At 38.5% G+C, this 17,145-nt stretch overlaps 1 non-coding gene across 1 annotated transcript; it reads right to left on the reverse strand.

Moving 5' to 3' along the window:
• Positions 1-3,119: 3,119 nt before the first annotated feature.
• On the reverse strand, positions 3,120-3,201 carry TRNAS-GCU (transfer RNA serine (anticodon GCU)). The gene has a single exon. It is a non-coding gene; the product is annotated as a tRNA-Ser (tRNA).
• Positions 3,202-17,145: the final 13,944 nt, after the last annotated feature.

Below are 17,145 nucleotides of genomic sequence, written 5' to 3' on the forward strand. Positions count from 1 at the left end.
AACAAGTAGTGTTGATCCGTAAAAAAGTCTCGGTCTACGTTGGTATCCGCTGCCAAACAAACATTAAAACTTAAATTAACCAAAATGATATAGGGTAATGTAACGTACTATGAACTTGAGATCCCTAGTTCATTTTAAGGGAATGACCTATATCAAATTATCGCTCTATAAGATTATTTTATCACTTGATTGATTTTTGGAAAAGACCATCGAGAAAGCTTGACACTGAGCTTTGACCCTCGAGCTTGGTGAAGGGCTTTGGCACCAAGATGACCCGTTCAAACCTAGACTTCCTTTTATTACTTAATCTTGAACCCTATCATTTTGGGTCTAATTGGTTGGCGACCTAGCTTCACTTCCTTATTATTATTTTTTACTTTAAAAAACTATTTTTAAGTGTTTGTCTTTTTGTATAAATTCTATTTTAAGAACAATAGTTTAGGGATTATTTATGGAATTGCTCTTATTACGATGTTTGAAAGATATGTCATATAAGAAAGAATTTAGCTTTTGTATGTTCTAAACATATTTATTTTCAATCATGTTACATTATTTTTGAATCGCTTTCTTCGATTTCAAAATTGATTAATTGATTATAAGTTGAATGCACTTCATTGCTCTAATTGTTATCAGAGTGGTTGCTCTTATAGAATTTTTTTTTTTTTTTTTAATTTTATTGTTAAAGCTTATGACAAACATACGTGATAAGGAATACTACAAGGAGAGTAAGATTCGGATTACCTTGTTGATCAAATATCTCAAGACAAGAATATTGTTTGAGATTCGAATCACTCCACAAGCAAGATCGATCATGTTTAGCTTGAATGATTCTTGTTGATCAAATATCTCAATGCAAGAACACTTGTTTGATCTTTGAATCACTCTACAAGCAAGATTGATTATGTCGAGTTTGAATGATTCTACATGCAACCTAAACTACATATAATTGCAAAGAAACTTAGTGAAATGCTTTTTTACTATATTTTCCAAGTCTTCTTGCAAATACAACATACTTTATGGTTTATATAGCCTCAAAATGAAGCTATTAAACACATTCCAAGAGTTCTAACATTCATACTTTATGGTCATAATTAACCATTATGTAAATGAAAAGTCTTAAAATATATTAATGAAATACAATAACTCTAAATTACCCTAAATTGTAATCCACCCAAAATTTATAACTATGAAACTTCATTCTTCTTCGATGTGGCATGAATTAAAATATCTTTGGATAATTTCAACAACTTTTTTTGAAGTATATTGTATGATTGATGTCTCTTGGTTCATATCAATACATGTTAATAATGGCTTTAGTGAAGGACAAATCTCTAATCCTTCTTATTTTTATGGAACAAATTATACTTGTTGTAAATCTAGAATAAACAATTTGTTTATGATCCAATCATAAACTAAATCCTTTAAGTGAAAGGGTGGAGTCCATTGTTCAAGTAATAAGATCAACACTTAAGAAAACTACTCATCTACGTGCCTTATATGGGAAAGAGTAAATTCTATCTTCAAAATTCTTATTTGGTCAATCTCCAAATTGGTAGATTTATCGAATCGGCTACTATAGTCATTTTCCTCCATACAAATCAAAAGACAAGTCCTCACATGAGGAGTTCATAACTCACTCAAGATTAAGATCGAATCGCATATGATTATCGTGTGCAATATTAATTTTCTTAATTAAATGATTTATAAAGAAGGATTAAATTTTTTGTGATCAAGTCTTATTCAAACTTATTTTATACGATACTCCCACTCATATATGTCTCTACGTGAACAATTTAAACCAAAATATTGATAATTTTTATAAATTAAACCGTATATTATTTTGTATATTAGAACAATATTATTTTGTATCTCACATATTGTAGAAGATTATACTAATAATAACCTTCAATTTTTATTACGTAGATAACTTAACATTGCAAATAAATATAACCAAAACTATTATTAAATAATAAATGATATATTGAGATGTTTTAGGCATAAATTAAAACAAAAAAAATTAGCATACATTTTTTAACCTATTTTTCAAAACTAAAGGACTTAAACATCATTGATCAACGAACCTATTCCTATAAACTTAGAGACCCAAAAAAATAATTTTTCCTAAAAAGGTTGAGTGAAGAGGTATGTTTAAGCCTCATGAACACGAACCTAAGACTTATTTTACAACTAACCAATTTAACCTTTATTTGCATAGTGTTTTTTGTTTTGAACTGATTTTGATCTTAGATGATCTAACATCTTAAATCGTGAATATTTCTCTATCGAATCAATGCACAAGGTCGAGTTATCATGAATTATTAGAGTAATGGATAGAGTCTGCACCAACCTTTTACCTAGTAAATGCATCCCTTCTAGAAATCGGGGTTTATTACACGTATTAACTCTAGAATTACTATAGTCATCTAAGTAGCAAATCCCATCAAACAAGCATGACTTAATCTTTAAGACAAGCATATGATTACTGGCAGGATCAACCAGGTAGCACTCCAGCACGACGTTGCTGCCCACTTGCCCTCACAATTTGTCGCTTCTCCTCTCCAGAGAGTGTGAGAGAGATAACGTGGGAGCAAGCGTCATTCATTCATCTTTCATTTAGTAATATATAGACAACATGTTCAAGGAGTTTCTCAAGAACATCATGTCGCCAAATGCACCATCTAAGAGTACAAGGAGCCGAGATGCGTTTCAATACAAATGCACATCATGCCGCCAAATGCACGGATGCATAAGCATTTTGTTCAATGAACCTAATGAACAAATTGGGTAAATTTGAAAGTGGATTGTAAAAACGTTGAAAGAATTATAAAATCCCAAGGGGGAAGAAAAAAATGAAGATATGGGGAAAGTGGGATGACGTCATATTGAGAGGATGAGATTGTATTGCGTGTCTTCTTGCTGTTCCCAAGTAGGGGTGTACATTCAACCCGGCAACCCGACAACCCGGACCAACCCAACCCGAACTATAAGAGTTGGGTTGGGTTGGATTAGCATTTCGGGTAGGGTTGGGTTTATTTTTCTGAACCCGAACTGAATCGGCCAAAGTGGACAACATGTTTTAGCGGTGACTTTTGGCTAGTAAAAAAAAAAAATGAACTTTTCGTCGCCTGAGAGATTCAAACTCTCACTGGGAAACCCCATGTACTTAGCAGGCACACGCCTTAACCACTTGGCCAAAGCGACTTTTTTGTTTTAGGAATGAATCTTGAAGAGGCTCTAGGGACAAGAAAGATAGATGATGAATGAGGAATCAATTACAACTTCGGGACCTATACGGTAGCTTAGAGAGCAGTAAAGGGTAAGCCCAACGTCCTATAGACCAAAGGAAAGTCGTGCAAACCTAGTAGAAGAAGGAAGCGATGAGGGCCTACAAGTAGGTTGGTTACTAAGTATATTTTTATACTTACACCTTTCCCCTTATCTAGTGTACTGGTCAACATGGGGATATGCTCGGGAGTTCTACCATCACAGAAGGGTGTCGACCAGGAGTGTTGTTAGTCGTATTCGACCTGGGCCATGAATTAGTTGTATAATTTTTTGGGTTGATTTTGAATTCTTTTGTATCCCAAGCCTTAAACCAGGGGAACAAAACATTCCATATATAAGGGTGTGAATTCCTCTATTAGATTGTGAGATAACGGGCCAAAGTGGACAACATGTTTTAGCGGTGACTTTTGGCTAGTAAAAAAAAAAATGAACTTTTCGTCGCCTGAGAGATTCAAACTCTCACTGGGAAACCCCATGTACTTAGCGGGCACACGCCTTAACCACTTGGCCAAAGCGACTTTTTTGTTTTAGGAATGAATCTTGAAGAGGCTCTAGGGACAAGAAAGATAGATGATGAATGAGGAATCAATTACAACTTCGGGACCTATACGGTAGCTTAGAGCGCAGTAAAGGGTAAGCCCAACGTCCTATAGACCAAAGGAAAGTCGTGCAAACCTAGTAGAAGAAGGAAGCGATGAGGGCCTACAAGTAGGTTGGTTACTAAGTATATTTTTATACTTACACCTTTCCCCTTATCTAGTGTACTGGTCAACGTGGGGATATGCTCGGGAGCTCTACCATCACTGAAGGGTGTCGACCTAGAGTGTTGTTAGTCGTATTCGACCTGGGCCATGAATTAGTTGTATAATTTTTGGGTTGATTTTGAATTCTTTTGTATCCGAAGCCCTAAACCAGGGGAACAAAACATTCCATATATAAGGGTGTGAATTCCTCTATTAGATCGTGAGATAACGGGCCAAAGTGGACAACATGTTTTAGCGGTGACTTTTGGCTAGTAAAAAAAAAATGAACTTTTCGTCGCCTGAGAGATTCAAACTCTCACTGGGAAACCCCATGTACTTAGCGGGCACACGCCTTAACCACTTGGCCAAAGCGACTTTTTTGTTTTAGGAATGAATCTTGAAGAGGCTCCAGGGACAAGAAAGATAGATGATTAATGAGGAATCAATTACAACTTCGGGACCTATACGGTAGCTTATAGCGCAGTAAAGGGTAAGCCCAACGTCCTATAGACCAAAGAAAAGTCGTGCAAACCTAGTAGAAGAAGGAAGCGATGAGGGCCTACAAGTAGGTTGGTTACTAAGTATATTTTTATACTTACACCTTTCCCCTTATCTAGTGTACTGGTCAACGTGGGGATATGCTCGGGAGCTCTACCATCACATAGGGGTGTTGACCTGGAGTGTTGTTAGTCGTATTCGACCTGGCCATGAATTAGTTGTATAATTTTTTGGGTTGATTTTGAATTCTTTTGTATCCCAAGCCCTAAACCAGGGGAACAAAACATTCCATATATAAGGGTGTGAATTCCTCTATTAGATCGTGAGATAACGGGCCAAAGTGGACAACATGTTTTAGCGGTGACTTTTGGCTAGTAAAAAAAAATGAACTTTTCGTCGCCTGTGAGATTCAAACTCTCACTGGGAAACCCCATGTACTTATCGGGCACACGCCTTAACCACTTGGCCAAAGCGACTTTTTTGTTTTAGGAATGAATCTTGAAGAGGCTCCAGGGACAAGAAAGATAGATTATTAATGAGGAATCAATTACAACTTCGGGACCTATACGGTAGCTTATAGTGCAGTAAAGGGTAAGCCCAACGTCCTATAGACCAAAGGAAAGTCGTGGAAACCTAGTAGAAGAAGGAAGCGATGAGGGCCTACAAGTAGGTTGGTTACTAAGTATATTTTTATACTTACACCTTTCCCCTTATCTAGTGTACTGGTCAACGTGGGGATATGCTCGGGAGCTCTACCATCACAGAGGGGTGTTGACCTGGAGTGTTGTTAGTCGTATTCGACCTGGGCCATGAATTAGTTGTATAATTTTTTGGGTTGATTTTGAATTCTTTTGTATCCCAAGCCCTAAACCAGGGGAACAAAACATTCCATATATAAGGGTGTGAATTCCTCTATTAGATCGTGAGATAACGGGCCAAAGTGGACAACATGTTTTAGCGGTGACTTTTGGCTAGTAAAAAAAAAATGAACTTTTCGTCGCCTAAGAGATTCAAACTCTCACTGGGAAACCCCATGTACTTAGCGGGCACACGCCTTAACCACTTGGCCAAAGCGACTTTTTTGTTTTAGGAATGAATCTTGAAGAGGCTCCAGGGACAAGAAAGATAGATGATTAATGAGGAATCAATTACAACTTCGGGACCTATACGGTAGCTTATAGCGCAGTAAAGGGTAAGCCCAACGTCCTATAGACCAAAGGAAAGTCGTGCAAACCTAGTAGAAGAAGGAAGCGATGAGGGCCTACAAGTAGGTTGGTTACTAAGTATATTTTTATACTTACACCTTTCCCCTTATCTAGTGTACTGGTCAACGTGGGGATATGCTCGGGAGCTCTACCATCACATAGGGGTGTTGACCTGGAGTGTTGTTAGTCGTATTCGACCTGGCCATGAATTAGTTGTATAATTTTTTGGGTTGATTTTGAATTCTTTTGTATCCCAAGCCCTAAACCAGGGGAACAAAACATTCCATATATAAGGGTGTGAATTCCTCTATTAGATCGTGAGATAACGGGCCAAAGTGGACAACATGTTTTAGCGGTGACTTTTGGCTAGTAAAAAAAAATGAACTTTTCGTCGCCTGTGAGATTCAAACTCTCACTGGGAAACCCCATGTACTTATCGGGCACACGCCTTAACCACTTGGCCAAAGCGACTTTTTTGTTTTAGGAATGAATCTTGAAGAGGCTCCAGGGACAAGAAAGATAGATTATTAATGAGGAATCAATTACAACTTCGGGACCTATACGGTAGCTTATAGTGCAGTAAAGGGTAAGCCCAACGTCCTATAGACCAAAGGAAAGTCGTGGAAACCTAGAAGAAGAAGGAAGCGATGAGGGCCTACAAGTAGGTTGGTTACTAAGTATATTTTTATACTTACACCTTTCCCCTTATCTAGTGTACTGGTCAACGTGGGGATATGCTCGGGAGCTCTACCATCACAGAGGGGTGATGACCTGGAGTGTTGTTAGTCGTATTCGACCTGGGCCATGAATTAGTTGTATAATTTTTTGGGTTGATTTTGAATTCTTTTGTATCCCAAGCCCTAAACCAGGGGAACAAAACATTCCATATATAAGGGTGTGAATTCCTCTATTAGATCGTGAGATAACGGGCCAAAGTGGACAACATGTTTTAGCGGTGACTTTTGGCTAGTAAAAAAAAAATGAACTTTTCGTCGCCTGAGAGATTCAAACTCTCACTGGGAAACCCCATGTACTTAGCGGGCACACGCCTTAACCACTTGGCCAAAGCGACTTTTTTGTTTTAGGAATGAATCTTGAAGAGGCTCCAGGGACAAGAAAGATAGATGATTAATGAGGAATCAATTACAACTTCGGGACCTATACGGTAGCTTATAGCGCAGTAAAGGGTAAGCCCAACGTCCTATAGACCAAAGGAAAGTCGTGCAAACCTAGTAGAAGAAGGAAGCGATGAGGGCCTACAAGTAGGTTGGTTACTAAGTATATTTTTATACTTACACCTTTCCCCTTATCTAGTGTACTGGTCAACGTGGGGATATGCTCGGGAGCTCTACCATCACATAGGGGTGTTGACCTGGAGTGTTGTTAGTCGTATTCGACCTGGCCATGAATTAGTTGTATAATTTTTTGGGTTGATTTTGAATTCTTTTGTATCCCAAGCCCTAAACCAGGGGAACAAAACATTCCATATATAAGGGTGTGAATTCCTCTATTAGATCGTGAGATAACGGGCCAAAGTGGACAACATGTTTTAGCGGTGACTTTTGGCTAGTAAAAAAAAAATGAACTTTTCGTCGCCTAAGAGATTCAAACTCTCACTGGGAAACCCCATGTACTTAGCGGGCACACGCCTTAACCACTTGGCCAAAGCGACTTTTTTGTTTTAGGAATGAATCTTGAAGAGGCTCCAGGGACAAGAAAGATAGATGATTAATGAGGAATCAATTACAACTTCGGGACCTATACGGTAGCTTATAGCGCAGTAAAGGGTAAGCCCAACGTCCTATAGACCAAAGGAAAGTCGTGCAAACCTAGTAGAAGAAGGAAGCGATGAGGGCCTACAAGTAGGTTGGTTACTAAGTATATTTTTATACTTACACCTTTCCCCTTATCTAGTGTACTGGTCAACGTGGGGATATGCTCGGGAGCTCTACCATCACATAGGGGTGTTGACCTGGAGTGTTGTTAGTCGTATTCGACCTGGCCATGAATTAGTTGTATAATTTTTTGGGTTGATTTTGAATTCTTTTGTATCCCAAGCCCTAAACCAGGGGAACAAAACATTCCATATATAAGGGTGTGAATTCCTCTATTAGATCGTGAGATAACGGGCCAAAGTGGACAACATGTTTTAGCGGTGACTTTTGGCTAGTAAAAAAAAATGAACTTTTCGTCGCCTGTGAGATTCAAACTCTCACTGGGAAACCCCATGTACTTATCGGTCACACGCCTTAACCACTTGGCCAAAGCGACTTTTTTGTTTTAGGAATGAATCTTGAAGAGGCTCCAGGGACAAGAAAGATAGATTATTAATGAGGAATCAATTACAACTTCGGGACCTATACGGTAGCTTATAGTGCAGTAAAGGGTAAGCCCAACGTCCTATAGACCAAAGGAAAGTCGTGGAAACCTAGTAGAAGAAGGAAGCGATGAGGGCCTACAAGTAGGTTGGTTACTAAGTATATTTTTATACTTACACCTTTCCCCTTATCTAGTGTACTGGTCAACGTGGGGATATGCTCGGGAGCTCTACCATCACAGAGGGGTGTTGACCTGGAGTGTTGTTAGTCGTATTCGACCTGGGCCATGAATTAGTTGTATAATTTTTTGGGTTGATTTTGAATTCTTTTGTATCCCAAGCCCTAAACCAGGGGAACAAAACATTCCATATATAAGGGTGTGAATTCCTCTATTAGATCGTGAGATAACGGGCCAAAGTGGACAACATGTTTTAGCGGTGACTTTTGGCTAGTAAAAAAAAAATGAACTTTTCGTCGCCTGAGAGATTCAAACTCTCACTGGGAAACCCCATGTACTTAGCGGGCACACGCCTTAACCACTTGGCCAAAGCGACTTTTTTGTTTTAGGAATGAATCTTGAAGAGGCTCCAGGGACAAGAAAGATAGATGATTAATGAGGAATCAATTACAACTTCGGGACCTATACGGTAGCTTATAGCGCAGTAAAGGGTAAGCCCAACGTCCTATAGACCAAAGGAAAGTCGTGCAAACCTAGTAGAAGAAGGAAGCGATGAGGGCCTACAAGTAGGTTGGTTACTAAGTATATTTTTATACTTACACCTTTCCCCTTATCTAGTGTACTGGTCAACGTGGGGATATGCTCGGGAGCTCTACCATCACATAGGGGTGTTGACCTGGAGTGTTGTTAGTCGTATTCGACCTGGCCATGAATTAGTTGTATAATTTTTTGGGTTGATTTTGAATTCTTTTGTATCCCAAGCCCTAAACCAGGGGAACAAAACATTCCATATATAAGGGTGTGAATTCCTCTATTAGATCGTGAGATAACGGGCCAAAGTGGACAACATGTTTTAGCGGTGACTTTTGGCTAGTAAAAAAAAATGAACTTTTCGTCGCCTGTGAGATTCAAACTCTCACTGGGAAACCCCATGTACTTATCGGGCACACGCCTTAACCACTTGGCCAAAGCGACTTTTTTGTTTTAGGAATGAATCTTGAAGAGGCTCCAGGGACAAGAAAGATAGATTATTAATGAGGAATCAATTACAACTTCGGGACCTATACGGTAGCTTATAGTGCAGTAAAGGGTAAGCCCAACGTCCTATAGACCAAAGGAAAGTCGTGGAAACCTAGTAGAAGAAGGAAGCGATGAGGGCCTACAAGTAGGTTGGTTACTAAGTATATTTTTATACTTACACCTTTCCCCTTATCTAGTGTACTGGTCAACGTGGGGATATGCTCGGGAGCTCTACCATCACAGAGGGGTGATGACCTGGAGTGTTGTTAGTCGTATTCGACCTGGGCTATGAATTAGTTGTATAATTTTTTGGGTTGATTTTGAATTCTTTTGTATCCCAAGCCCTAAACCAGGGGAACAAAACATTCCATATATAAGGGTGTGAATTCCTCTATTAGATCGTGAGATAATGGGCCAAAGTGGACAACATGTTTTAGTGGTGACTTTGGGCTAGTAAAAAAACAATGGACTTTTCGTTGCGTGAGAGATTCAAACTCTCACTGGGAAACCCCATGTACTTAGCAGGCACACGCCTTAACCACTTGGCCAAAGCGACTTTTTTGTTTTAGGAATGAATCTCGAAGAGGCACTAGGGACAAGAAAGATAGATGATTAATGAGGAATCGATTACAACTTCAGGACCTATACGGTAGCTTAGAGCACAGTAAAGGGTAAGCCCAACGTCCTATACACCAAAGGAAAGTCGTGGAAACCTAGTAGAAGAAGGAAGCGATTAGCGCCTACAAGTAGGTTGGTTCCTAAGTATATTTTTATACTTACACCTTCCTCCTTTTCTAGTGTATTGGTCAAGGTGGGGAGATGCTCGGGAGCACTACCATCACAGAGGGGTGTCGACCCGGAGTGTGGTTAGTTTTATTCGACCTCGGCCATGATTTAGTTGTATAATTTTTTGGGTTAATTTTAATTCTTTTGTATCCCAAGCCTTTTTCCCCGTTTGTATATAACTTGAAATTTCTGACACACGTGTTGTATGTCTTTTAAAGTGTAAAAATTTATCTTTTTATCGCTTCCATCCCAGTTCCAACATCGGTTTGAGAGGGAAACAAAGGTTTGAGTGGGGAACAAAACATTCCAAGCATGTGAATACCTCTATGAGATCGTGAGGTAACGGGCCAAAATGGACAACATGTTTTAGCAGTGGCCTTTGGCTAGTAAAAAAAAATGAATTTTTCGTCGCCTAAGAGATTCAAACTCTCACGGAGAAACCCTATGTACTTAGCAGGCACACGCCTTAACAACTCAGCCAAAGAAACTTTTTTGTTTTAGGAACAAATCTCGAAGAGGCAATAGGGACAACAAAGGTAGATGATTAATGAGGAATCAATTACAATTTCGGGACATACACGGTAGCTTAGAGTGCAGTAAAGGGTAAGCCCAACGTCCTATAGACCAAAGGAAAGTCGTGGAAACCTAGTAGAAGAAGGAAGCAATGAGGGTCTACAAATAAGTTGGTTACTAAGTATATTTTTATACTTTCACCTTTCTCCTTTTCTAGTGTACATGTCAAGGTGGGGAAATGCTCGGGAGCTCTACTATCATAGAGGGGTGTCGACCCGGAGTGTTGTTAGTTGTATTTGACATGGGCCATGGATTTGTTATATAATTTTGATTTGGACAAAGAAGTGATCAGGGAGGATATTCATTTGTTCCAAATCAAATTAAATGGGACAAGTTACCAATCCTCGAGTCAATCATTGCGGCCTATTTCTGAGTCTTGCATCTTTCTTGAAAATTCAATAATTTATTGAAAGTCTAAAAATGCAAACCAATCAAAGGCGGTCTATTTTTTTACGGATATTTTCATTACTGAGGAGACAAGAGTGAAAGACAACTTGGATGTTATTGACCTACCGTAAAGACAAGTTAAAGACAAGTTGGACGTGATTAACATACACTCTCCAACTTGAAGGGGAGTGTTGAGATATATTATTTATGGAATATATCTTAGATATTATATCTTAATATTCTTCCATTTATGATTTGATTTAGAGTATATTTTATTTTATTCCGTATTTAATTATTTTATATTTTCCTCATTTGTACTAGCTTGTATCCTATTTAAAGGATATCAATATCAATGATAATACACACCTTCCCAATTATATTCCTATTTAAAGGATATCAATATCAATGATAATACACACCTTCCCAATTATATTTTCTATCTCATTCTTAACAGCCTACAAGTAGGTTGGTTACTAAGTATATTTTTATACTTACACCTTTCTCCTTTTCTAGTGTACTGGTCAAGGTGTGGAGATGCTCGAGAGCTCTACTATCACACAGGGGTGTCGACCCGGAGTGTTGTTAGTTGTATTCGACATGGGCCATGAATTAGTTGTATAATTTTTTGGGTTGATTTGGAATTCTTTTGTATCCCAAGCCCTTTTTCCCATTTGTAAATAACTTCAAATTTCTGACACAGGTGTTGTGTAAAAAATTTATCTTTTCTTCGCTTCCATCCCATATCTAACATCGGTTTGAGAGGGGAATGGTGTTGTATGTCTTCCATCCCATATCCAACATCGGTTTGAGAGGGGAATGGTGTTGTATGTCTTTTAAACTCTCGCAGGGAAACCCCATGTACTTAGCAGGCACACACCTTAACCACTCAGCTAGAGCGTCTTTTTTGTTTTAGGAAGGAATCTCGAAGAGGCACTAGGGTTGAACACAACTCTCAGTGGAAAACACTCGCACACTTTATTAAGACCAATCGAGAAGAGATTTACAAAACACTCGGTAGAAACTACTACCTTGTATTGCTTGTGATTTTTTGGGATGATGAACTAAATAGGATGGAGGGGTATTTATAGTGGAGGGTAGTCAATCTATTCCTAAAATTTCTCAACCTTTTTCCTAATATATCTAAATCATTTTCCTAAATTTATTTCTAAAATCCTAAATCATAAATATAATTATTCATACAATAATGGTTGGCTTGACTTTATTGGGCTAGTGATGACATTTTAACACTCCCCCTCAGTACTAGTCCTCATTCGTTGCACCATGTTGAGCTGACAACGAAAACTCTCATGTTAGCTCTTTTGTAAACACATTTGCTACTTGGTTATCTGTATTCTTCCTTCATCGCTTTCTACCAAGCCTCTTCATATGTCTCTGACTTATTATCTTCGTCTTCTACAATAGTTGTGTTGGTATACTTAGGATTTGACCTTTGGATTCTATTTGATCGCCTAAGTTGTTGATGTGTCGTCTCATTTCTATCAGATTCTCTTGATTGAATCACTTTTTGTTCGTCAATATCAATGAATTTTTTTCGATTTTGTTTGAATCGAGTAAGTCTTTCTTCTCTAAGGACCACCATGAAGATGCTTCATCGAAAACTACATCTCTTGATGTATAGTATTTTTCACTTGTTGGATCACAACACTTCCACCCTTTCCTTTGATTGTCATATCCAACAAATATGCACTTGACTGCTTTCTTGTCAAACTTGCTACGTAGATGGTCAGGCACAAATACATAGCAAACACAACCAAATACTCAGAAGTAGCTAACTGTAGGTTTCATGTCCCATAGTATCTCAAATGGTGAGACAAACCCTAGCCTTGGTTGGGGAAGTTTGTCGATCACATGGGCAGCCCGTTCGCATAGCTTCAACTCAAAATCTTCCTGGAACATTCTTTGCATGTAACATGCTTCGACAGATTTCTGCAAGATGTCGATTTTTTCTTTCTGCTACACCATTTTGTTGTGGCGTGTTGGCACATGTAGACTGACGTCCTATCCCACACTCGTGTAAATATTGATCAAATTCATTTGACGTGTATTCTCCACCATTGTCTGAACGTAGACAACAGATCTTCTCTCCTATTTCTCCTTTGATCATCATCTTGAATTCTTGAAATTTCGAAAATGTGTCAGACTTTTCTTTCATAAAGAAAATCCACACATATCTTGAGTAATCGTCAATGAACGTCACCATATACCGCATTCCGCTGATCGATGCTTGTTTGACTGGACCAAACAAATCAGAGTGAATTAACTCTAATGGTTTCTTCGCTTTGAAACTTGACTCTTTGTATGGTAATTGATGAGCTTTACCATATTGGAATCCAACACACACAACGTCTGTTTTGACTTCAAGTTGAGGGAGACCTTTGAGCATGGATTTTTCCATAATTAGCTTTAACTTGTGGTAGCCAACATGTCCCAGTCTTGCATGCCATAGATCTGTTGTCTCATTCTTCCGTGTCTTGTCAAGATAGGCAGACTCTGCAGATAGAACGTAAACGGAATCCACTCTTCGTCCTTCTATTGTCGGCTTTCCTGTTATCTTAATATCTTCATAGACTTTCACATCTTTTGGCCCAAACAAGACATAGTTTCCTGATGTTGTTAGTTGTGAAACTGACAACAAATTCTTCTTTATTCCTGGTACATGATAGACATTATGTAGTGACACTACATCAGATTTATTGCCAGGCATGATTGTCGTATTGCCGATCTGAGCAATTGACAACTGTGTGTTATTTTCTGTGCATAACATACGACTTCCTTTGTACTCTTTCTTGTCTTGCAATTTCCTCTAATCGCCAGTCATGTGATTTGAGCATCATGAATCAACGATCCAATCATTCTCATAATCGATATGGTCTCCCATCATCGCCGTGAGTGCTTGCTCATCTTCTTCTAAGGCATACAATACCTCTGCATCCCATTCCTCCTCCATCTCCATGTTGGAGGATGCCACATTGCTCTCGATAGATTTTTTCTTGGACCAACAATCTCTGGACATGTGGCCCTTCCTCCCACAATTGTAGCAAATACCCTCAAATCTTTTTCCTTGAGAACTTTGGTTGTCGTTCTTCTGAGCTCTCATTGGTTGTACAATTTCTTGGTGACTTCTTCTTTTGTCACCATTGTATCCGCGTTTTGTAGATGACCTATTATTGCTCTGGCTTTCACTTGTGTAGAGTGCTTCTTCTTCACCCTTCAATGTGATGCCTCCCATTTGTTTAGCCATGACTTCTTGGTTGGCTAACAAATTTTCGAACTCTACAAGTGATGGTTGAGTGGGTCATCCTTGTATAGCAATAATGAAGCTTCGATAGTCTGGTCGCAATCCGTGGATTATGATCCTCTTCATTTGAGATTCTACAATGGCAGACTTCGGGTCTAGTTCAATAATCTCCCGACAAATCGGCTTGACCTTGTGGAAGTACTGAGCAATCATCATGTCACATTGTGAAATTGACAACAACTCGTTCTCCAGAAGTTGTAGTCTTGTATCGTTCTTCTTTGAGAACAACATCACGAACGTGTCCCATGCTTCTTTCGGTGTCTTGTCATCCCAAATATGCTCTAACATCCCTTCTTCGATTGTGGTCTTCAGGGCAAACATTGCTTTGCCTGCTTTGATTCTCCATTTGCGCAAGGCGCCGTTAGAATCATCCTCTAGCGGTGTAGTTTCGCACCCGCCAACGATCTCCCAAAGATCATGTCCTTGTAAATAGGACATCATGCATGTTGCCCATGTATTGTAGTTGTTGTTGTTGAGTTTCTTGATTTCTCCAACGATTTGGAAATCACCCATCGTGTTGGTTATGTTGGGTTTTATGTCCTAAAACTCATAGTTTGTAAACAAAGATATATTCTATTTTCAATAAAGTTATTATTGATGTTTATTCAGTAAAAATTGTTATTGAATAAAGTGAACTTTACGATCATTAATCTAAATCCAATAAACTAAGAACACTATGGCTATAGTATGACTACTTGAACTATATGTAGAGACATAAGAGTGGATCAAGTTCAAGTATATAGTCAAAATGATCTATAGTATAAGGATAAGACTGAGTACCTTATTCTGGGGACACTATGGATGCGGCCCACTTTTGTATATGATATAAACAATGTGATCACTAAATTGTGCATGTGGAGACATGTGAGTGGGGGCGTCCTATGCAATGAGTATTGCATAAGATCGGACCATGAAGAAAACCACTCTCACTTTATAAAGTCGTTTACTGTTGAGACTGATTTTCTTTTCATTCGATAACCTAGGTAACTCGGTTTTAATCCTAAGCTAACCATGAACTCCTGTTTATTCGGAATTATCCTTAGATTTGCATGGGTGAGAGTGGCTCTAGTTCGCCGACTCAACAGGCCTCCCATTTCAGGGGTAAGACTGGGTGAATGGCTGGGGACGTGGGGTGCAAGACGGAATTCACTCCTACCCACTTTTAGGGATAGAAGAAAGGTAGTTTCCTTAAGCACTGACTCCAGGTCTTGAACAAGGGGCCCCACCCTCTCATTGGCCTGAGAGGGATTCAGTTTACTGGTTGGACCACAAACCAATTGTTCATTAGAGGATCAGTGAGACATAAGGAACACGAAGTAACTTCAGGGGTAAAACGGTAAATTGACCCAGCTCTAGTTACGAACAACCTGTGAAGGATCGACTTACTAATCATGGTTATATCAGATGGACAGAAATATATCTATAGTGAGGGGAGTGCAACTACTAGGCTATAGTGGAGTATCCTAGTAGTTAACGAATGTTGGTTAACCAGGTTAATGAGTTTAATCGGTTAATCTTGGATCGTTGGAGCCCATGATCTATAGGTCCATTAGGTCCCTCTGCTAGCTCATATCGGACTAAACAATAGAACAGTGTTCGAATTCAAATTAGGGAATATGCGTTACATATATACGATATATTTAACCGCAATTTTGTTTTATTTACGAATTAAACGAAAAGAGAGAATCTGAGATATTTAAATAAGATTTAAATATCTTAATCAATTATGTGTCGGAATTGATTGGGATTGACATTTGAATTAATATTAAATATTAATTAAATAGTTTAATTAATCATTTAATGTTACTTTAATTTGAAATTCATTATTCAAATTAATTGTTTGAATTAAAATGAATAAAGTCAAAATGTTGACTTTCATCTAATGGAAAAATCCATGTTAGTGGAATTTTGAGGTGTCAAAATTTTGTTTAACCAAACTTATGTTTGCCAAATAAACCCCACAAGTTTGAGTGGAATTTTGAGTGTCAAAATTTGGTTAACTCAAACATGCATGCTTGCCACATAATCCCAAACATTTGAGTGGAATTTTAAGTGTCAAAATTTGGTGATCTCAAGTTTGCATGAACATGCAAACTTGACTCTTTAAATAGAGTGATCATGATACTTGGAAGGGATTCTTGATCTTGATGAAAAACCTTGAGAAAAACCTCTCACAAACCCTCTCTTTCACATATACAAAATCCCTCCCAAGTTTAGTCACTCACCGGATTCCACAATCCCGTTCTAAGGCCGGAGGATAGTGGAGAAGACACTAGTGGTGGTTCGAAACCGGTTCGTGAGGCAAAAGGAGTTTGAACTACAAAATGTTAGTATTTAAACTCATTAAGTTTTAATACTTATGAACATGCTAGTTATTTACAATAATTGATGTTCTAAAAGCGCCTAAGATCCAAATTGCTTCCGCATGTGTTATATTAACACCATCAGGTTATGCATCATTAATACCAAACAAGCTCTTTCGACACCAGACTTGCAGAGTCACAGACTACTCACGACACAAAAGAAACTCACTCACTACTAATCTCACGAAATCGTTTCTGATGTGGAAGATCAGACAGAGCTGCAACCACAGAGCATACTAAGAATTCCAAGATATCAGATAACCTACATTAACCTCGCTCTGGTACTAGCTTGTTGAACACAACTCTCTGTGGGAAACACTCGCACACTTTATTAAGACTAATCGAGAAGAGATTTACAAAACACTCGGTAGAAACTACTACCTTGTATTGCTTGTGATTTCTTGGGATGATGAACTAAATAGGATGGAGGGGTATTTATACTAGAGGTAGTCAATCTATTCCTAAAATTT

Source organism: Cucurbita pepo, chromosome 16 (genome assembly GCF_057944985.1).
Source record: "Cucurbita pepo subsp. pepo isolate OVF chromosome 16, ASM5794498v1, whole genome shotgun sequence".
Lineage (NCBI taxonomy): Eukaryota > Viridiplantae > Streptophyta > Magnoliopsida > Cucurbitales > Cucurbitaceae > Cucurbita > Cucurbita pepo.